This window comes from Lissotriton helveticus, chromosome 1_1 (assembly GCF_964261635.1).
Source record: "Lissotriton helveticus chromosome 1_1, aLisHel1.1, whole genome shotgun sequence".
NCBI lineage: Eukaryota > Metazoa > Chordata > Amphibia > Caudata > Salamandridae > Lissotriton > Lissotriton helveticus.
In genome coordinates this window covers 150,265,376-150,272,224 of record NC_136057.1, presented here as the reverse complement: position 1 = coordinate 150,272,224, position 6,849 = coordinate 150,265,376, and the positions used below count along the sequence as shown (strand labels likewise).

The following is a 6,849-nucleotide window of genomic DNA, read 5'->3' as shown; positions in this document are numbered from 1 at the left end:
CTATGTCATTGACTTCAGAAAAAAACATTGATCAATTTAATATTTTAGACATTTTTTGACCCGCCATTTAATTAATTTGGCATACGGATTATTGGCCTTCCACTTTCTTTATCACTATACTATTGACTTTTGCGTTCCCGGATTTCCATTTCGGAACTACTTGACGCGGTCCAGTCTTTATTTTTATACGACCTTTACCTCATCTCCGGTCCTTCGGCAAAGCTAGCTTCCGGATTGATTGGAAAACCGCCGAGACATGGGGTCTCCCTCTTCTCTCTGTAATTACGATTTAGTGTCACTAGAACGGATTTACTTTAGTCTGAAAGTTATTTATGTGCTTTTGGCGTATCGGTGGCCTGTCGACAGATGAGTAAATTAATTATATTTATTTTTCGAATACAGAACCTTGACGCGTATCCCGTGTCTCGGACACGATCTGACCACTTCTTAAGTAACGCGATCGTGAGTGTGTTTTATCTCTACTTTCTACCACACTGGGTGCTTTAAGTGTAATATTTACGGACCACTGACTCTGATAGGATTCTCTGCTTTCTCTGTACAGATTACCTTATGGACCTATCCGTCCTTCTTTGACCCCTTATCGGCCAGAAATTGTTCACAGATTACCAGTAAGGTAGGTAGAAGAGGTGTGATAGTGGCAGTCCCTCTTCTCCCATTAATAGTTGCCAAGAGCATTCTTCACGGCATTCCTCTTTCTGATATATTACTTTTTCCCACACAGTGAAGCATCCTCTACACTTGAACTCTGATTGACGTAATAATTTATCCTATCGTTTCTTGCTGCACAGATCAAGTAATTATCAGTAATTTTATCAGGTATGTCCCACTAGTGTCTTTGGTATGTTCCACTAACCTTTTGAGTTTGGACTACATTTTAAATCGCTATTCCTTCCTCCTGGCTGAGAACCCTGTATCTTTATATTGTACGCGATTCTTTCTACGCTATCCCAGGCCCCGACCGGGTTGGAATTATCACCGGCAAAGGGGTAAATTCCCAGAGCGTTCTTTCCCACCCACCACCCTTGTTACTGTGTTCCTGTTTTGGAAGAATTGTATTTTCCATTAATCTCTATTTCCAATTCACTTCTTAATTTTAGATTACTCATTCCGTCTATTACGATTTGGGTATGTGCCTTGTATGCTACTTTCTCATTAAAGAATCTCATGGATCACTTTGGTCTCTAATATGGGTAGCACTTGTGTGTGATGGTGTAAGATTAATTTTGATGTCATTTGCACTTCTTTTATACGCACAGGGCATCCCAGATGTTTTTTGATTCCAGTAACACACCTTTGAATTCTTGATTGGCTTTGTGTGCATGAATGACTTACAACGCTTTCACCCACTTGATTTCTGACTTCGCACCATTCCACACTGCCGCACAGCATTGATCAAGTGATGGCTTAATAGACAATTATTGGAGAAACCTCGTTTATGTTTCCACTGGTGCCGGTCTAATTTTGGCAGTCTGTTGTCATGTTATGTTGCGGCATGACTAAACTGTATATGTGGTTTACTGAGTGAGCTTCCTTTGTTCCAATTGCAGCCCTGAAGAGTCAGAGTTTACTGTTCTCTGACAAAACACATGTCGGCTGGCTGGTCTTTATGCAAACAAGCATTAAAAGAAACAAGAACATTTGTGGCGACCATCTGTCCATTTGTACATATTATGACCATACTCTGTTTTTGATTTTATGTGTGCACAGGTCCTTGGCCAAGACCTAATAAGGATTGGCAGAGCAGCAAGAGATCTGCTTCACTCTTTTTTTTCTAAGAGAAAGCAGTCTGTCTCTTTGGGAGAATTCACATCCAAATCAATTTTTATTGCCCTGCTGTGTCAATAAAGGGTCATCGCTGAGTGCAATGCTCTTCATTGTCTATGTAGTTCCCCTATCCAGGCTACTCTGTTCCTTCCGCTTTTTGACAATTTTATATTCCGACGACACTCAAATTGTGGTGTCGAACTCCAATAATGTTGAGGATGTTTTCTTATCTCTTCAAAAGCTGCATGATCGAAGCAGTACGTTGGATGAGACACAGTTGCCTTAAATACACTACGGAGAAAACCGAGGTTCTAATTTTTGGGAAAGATTTCTCCTTTTGGAACCCTTCTTGGTGACTACAACATCTGCGCCCCCGTCCCAAAGGTCAGGAATCTGGGATTGATTTTCGATGCAAAGCGCACTTTTATTAATATGCTCTCTTCCTCCTGTTTCCCCTTTATTAAAACTTTAAGAAAAATCCTCCCTTTTATCTCCTTTGACCTTCAGAAAACTGAAATTTCTGTGGTGTTTCAGTCATGGTTAGATTACCATAATGCTCTTCATCTGGGCATTCAACAATGCTTCATGAAAAAACGTCAAATGCTACAGAATGCAGCTGCTCGTCTGCTTAAGAGAATACATAAATTTAAATCTGTTTTCTCGCACACTGGTGGAGCTCCACTAGCTTCCGGTCAAGAAGTGAGTAGCCTTTGAGGCACTCTGTATAGCTCACAAATCCTTGCACAACACAGTTCCAGAGTTCCTTAGGAAGAAATTCCTATGTTACGCACCTCGGAGAACTCTTCAATTTGCCACTTCCAAAACAGTGATAATTCCCAAATGTAACAAAGTCTCATGGGATGGCTGAAGTTTCTTTTTCTCTACGAGTAAGCTCTGGAACAAAATGCCTTTGCATTTAAAACATTTTGTAGTGTAGTTCCTATATCCCTGATAGGCTCTGCGCATTGGAATAATATACACTATGGTAATGACATAGGACTGAGGTCAGTATGTCTCTATCGAGTACATTAAACTTAATTACTTGTGTGTGACAGCTAACTCAGAGGTCACTAGAAACTTCTCGAATGAACAAGGAGGGATTCGTTTCTGACAACCACATAAACATGACAACTTTGTTTCCCTTATAGTCAGAACAATCTCAGAATCGTGAAAACAATAGATTACATGCTACGTTTCTACGTTCAATAGATTGCATGCTACGTTTCTACAGAGTTGCACAGAAATAGATAGACGGGCGTTTCAATGAAAAGGGTTTATTGAACAGTCTTCTTTCTCATGCAAGAGATATGAACTGCTACAATCGTAGGACAGAATGCGAAGTACAATACGTACAGCGTTTGCAGTAAGATAACATAATACTGTAATAGCATGGTTTGTAGCTATGACATATATTCATAAAAATACATACATAAATAACCCAGGCTAAAATACTCAACTGGTGCTTCTAAAATAATCGTACCCCAGTGTACCTAACCTAAGTGCAATACGAGGGTAGAAGTAGGTGCTGTTTAGTTATAGTGTAGTTTAGCTATAGTTGCCAAGATTTGCCAAAAGTCTCTCTAAGTTCTAGTCTGCTCCATACCTTAGAATGAGAGAGGTTGCAATCTCTTTCCCGGGTCTCGATCTCTAACACCCCGCAAGGGGAGTCAGAAACACTGGAGCTGTATTCTCTCCAAGGAGGATGGCAGCATCTGGTCAGTGCGTCAGTTGGGGACTTGACTTCCGTCTGAACTTTCCGTGGCAAGCCGCGCCGTGCAAGTGGACAGTCGAACCGTGGACCGAACCATGGTTTGCCATGGCAAGTGAAGGTATATTTATACCTTGAAGGTGTTTAGGAATGCCTGTATTGACGTAGACGTTGGGCATAGGAATGTCATGAATAAACCCCTAAGGAATAGATGTTCATGCATAATAAATGAGTTCTTGGAGAAATCAATATCCAAGTAAGGGGAAGTCCTAAAGGCTTAAGAGTCTGGTTTTCCAAGAACTAGTCGTGACGTAGATGAACGGAAGTAGGTGGCCTGTATTTGGTTAGCATGAGCAATGCCTAAATAAGGGCTGGATTTCTAAGCCCAAATAAGGGCCATGTGAATTGTACCTATATAAGGGCATAAATCTGGAGATCTATATACAGTATCTAAATAGACACACAACACCCACTCCACTTTTGTATGAACGACATTTCTAAATCCTGAACATGTTAAACATATCTAAAATATAGTTTCGCATGATTTGCTAAAACATGTCCAAAAACATATTTCAAAGAAATGCATTTAAAAGTGTTGCTGTACACATTAAAGCAATGCTTCATTCTAAGCATATGTAACGTTTGAATGTTACATGAACGAATCATAAAGATATATACATGATGAAATGGCTCGTAAATACAGAAGAAAAAGGGCCGAAACCATTTCATTTCAGATTACATAATCATTTAGTTGTGGACAAACTCATATATAATCTCTGGAATTATTCAAAGAATTTGTGTTCTCTATGAATAGTTCTTCTATAAGCAGATTACTTGTGCCAAAAAATTAAAAATACAAATTTGGAAAAAAAAATAATCATAGGAAAAAGTTCCAAAGTTAGTCCCTTGTTTTTAAAAAATGAAGGTCAAATTCGAAGTCTCTCAGAACACTGTGTGCCAAAATCAAAAGTCAGTGTTAGGGCTTGGAGAAAAGCAGTTGGTTTATTGTTTAACTGGATTTGATGGTGAGGTGAATCATCATCCCATCCTACATGATTTTTGTATAATGCTGGGGCTTGGGCGTCAGCCCATTTCCTGGCATAAGTATATTTTAAATGTACTAGAGCATGGTTGGAGAAGGCTGGCATAATGATGTCTTTGCCATGTGGGCAAAGACATCATAACCCTTTGAAAGTCGCTCCCAAAAGAGTGCTTTCACTTTTCTTGGTATGTCTCCCTCCATCCAGAGTGTTATTTCGTATAACCTATGTGGAGAGCTAACCCTGGTGTCAGTAGTTTCAACTTGAATGTCTTCATTCAGTTCCACTGTCTCCAGAAGTACTTTCAGGTTCTGGAGAGCTATTGATACTTCTGCTACACTGTCCAACATTGTCTGAGCCCATTCTCCGTTCCTGAGCTGTGTTCTCAGAATCCTCTGCCTGTCTGATCTTTAGACCTGCTACCTTCTTTTTGGAGAATTGAAGTTGTGTTTTGTTCTTCTGAACGTGTTTATTGCCTTTGGACTTCACACTTTCTTCTTTTTGATCTGACCGTCCTCTTCTTTCAGATGTCTGTGACGATATCTGAAAGGTACGAGAGGAACGTGTATCAGTATCTTGACACCTGTCAGGTTTTCTCAAATTATCCCTATTCCTGAGGTTATACCTCCTTTCAGAGGGCTCCTTTTGAGAAGAACTACTCCGAGATTGAGAATCTATCTCTTTTGGATGTTTTTTGTTATTTTCCCACTTCTTTTTAGAAGATGTAGGATTGTTTCTAGTAAAGGCCTTTTCAGGATTTTCAGACAGTTGTGGTTTAACTGGTTTCCCATCCAAACTGTCTCTGCCTAATTCTTCATAGAATTTTTCAATTATTCTGGCTCGTTCTTGTGGTTGTTCTGTTACATCAAATTCCCTTAATTTCTGGCGGATTGCCGCTGATGCAGCTTCTCCTTTAAGATTAGATAATATTATTGTTGAGACCTGGTTAGAAATCTTCAGTAACTTCATACCTAAATTCAGAGCAGGCTCTGCCCCGTATTTGTTTTGAATCTGTTTCAGGACGTCGGGTATTACCACAATAGACGCAACACCATGGGTTTTCGTGTAGATAGCAGCGAAGACTGTCCCCCAAGTGGTGTAGTCTTCCAGATGTGGTATTATCCCCATTGGTAAACAGATTGTTAGAATTCTATTTTTTCTCATAAGGGCTGGTATTGGGAAATACCGCTTCGATTTGAGTAATTTTTTGAGCTATCCAGAATGGATTTGTTCATGTTTTGCGGGCAATTTACCCATGACTGCGTGTAAAGTCTGAGGTGTGATTATTAGTGATTGGACCTGGTGAGAGGTTTGTTGTGGAATAACTAAGGATGGTTGGACTGTGACATATTGGACTAATTGTCTGTAGATCTTGATTAACTCTTTGAGTTGAGCAAGTAACTCTATGTGTGTCATGTCCTCGATTTCAGGATGAGGTGTGTAACCTGCTAAAACCGGCCAAGTTGCTCCTGGTCTACCTAGTGACCCGAGCCTGGTAATCTGATTTAAGTGTTATAGGGCGCCTTTAAACCAGAGATTATGCTCCTGGTATGTGAGTGGAATTTCAATATCCTCAAAGGGAATATATTTCTCAGGTGGTTCATCTTCTTTGTAGAAGTGAAACATGTGTTACTGGATTTGATTCTGGGAATACTATCCATGAATAGAATACCTCTGTCTGGTGATATTTATGTGCCTCTACCACAAAAACTGCTCTACCATCTCTTGATGTTAGGCCATGTTTTATAAGTTTTTATAGTGATGGCTCTCCTTAAATTTGGAGGAAGGATTATAGCATTTTTATCGGTTTCATTAAAACCTGTATAATTGAAAGCTGCTTCGGCTTGGTCAGCCGCAGCTCCACCGGTTTCGGTGTTATTGGCGTCGTCGGCCATTGTTTAATGAAAGTTGCAGAGCTAGTTTCAAGGGAACAAAGATAAGATGCACAATATTTTGGAACACTGTATCCTTCAACGTAAAACAAACCAACCAGCTAATGCATAGGATTTTTCGTCCTACTCAGCTATAGCGAATATTATCCCTACCCACTCCAGATGTCTCATGGAGCTTTATCAGTAAGGGTCTCTGAGAAAAGCACGACTGAGTTACTTCAGTGTCTATTATTAAATTAGTCTTACTTTAAAATGAAAGAGAGTTACCCTCTGGACCCACAGGAACTGGGTAGAGTATAATCAGAAAATAGAAAGTGTTCCCTGGGTTTAGATTCTTGTAAGTAGAAATAATGTCTACCATTCGCCACTACTCATTCTCTCAAAACAACAATCATATAAGCCCTTTTAATGCCTATTTCTGTTA

At 39.8% G+C, this 6,849-nt stretch overlaps 1 long non-coding RNA gene across 1 annotated transcript; it reads left to right on the top strand.

The window, feature by feature from the left end:
* Positions 1–264: 264 nt before the first annotated feature.
* On the top strand, positions 265–834 carry LOC144768361 (uncharacterized). The gene is made up of 3 exons (XR_013598532.1): positions 265–462; positions 563–634; positions 743–834. It is a non-coding gene; the product is annotated as an uncharacterized LOC144768361 (long non-coding RNA).
* Positions 835–6,849: the final 6,015 nt, after the last annotated feature.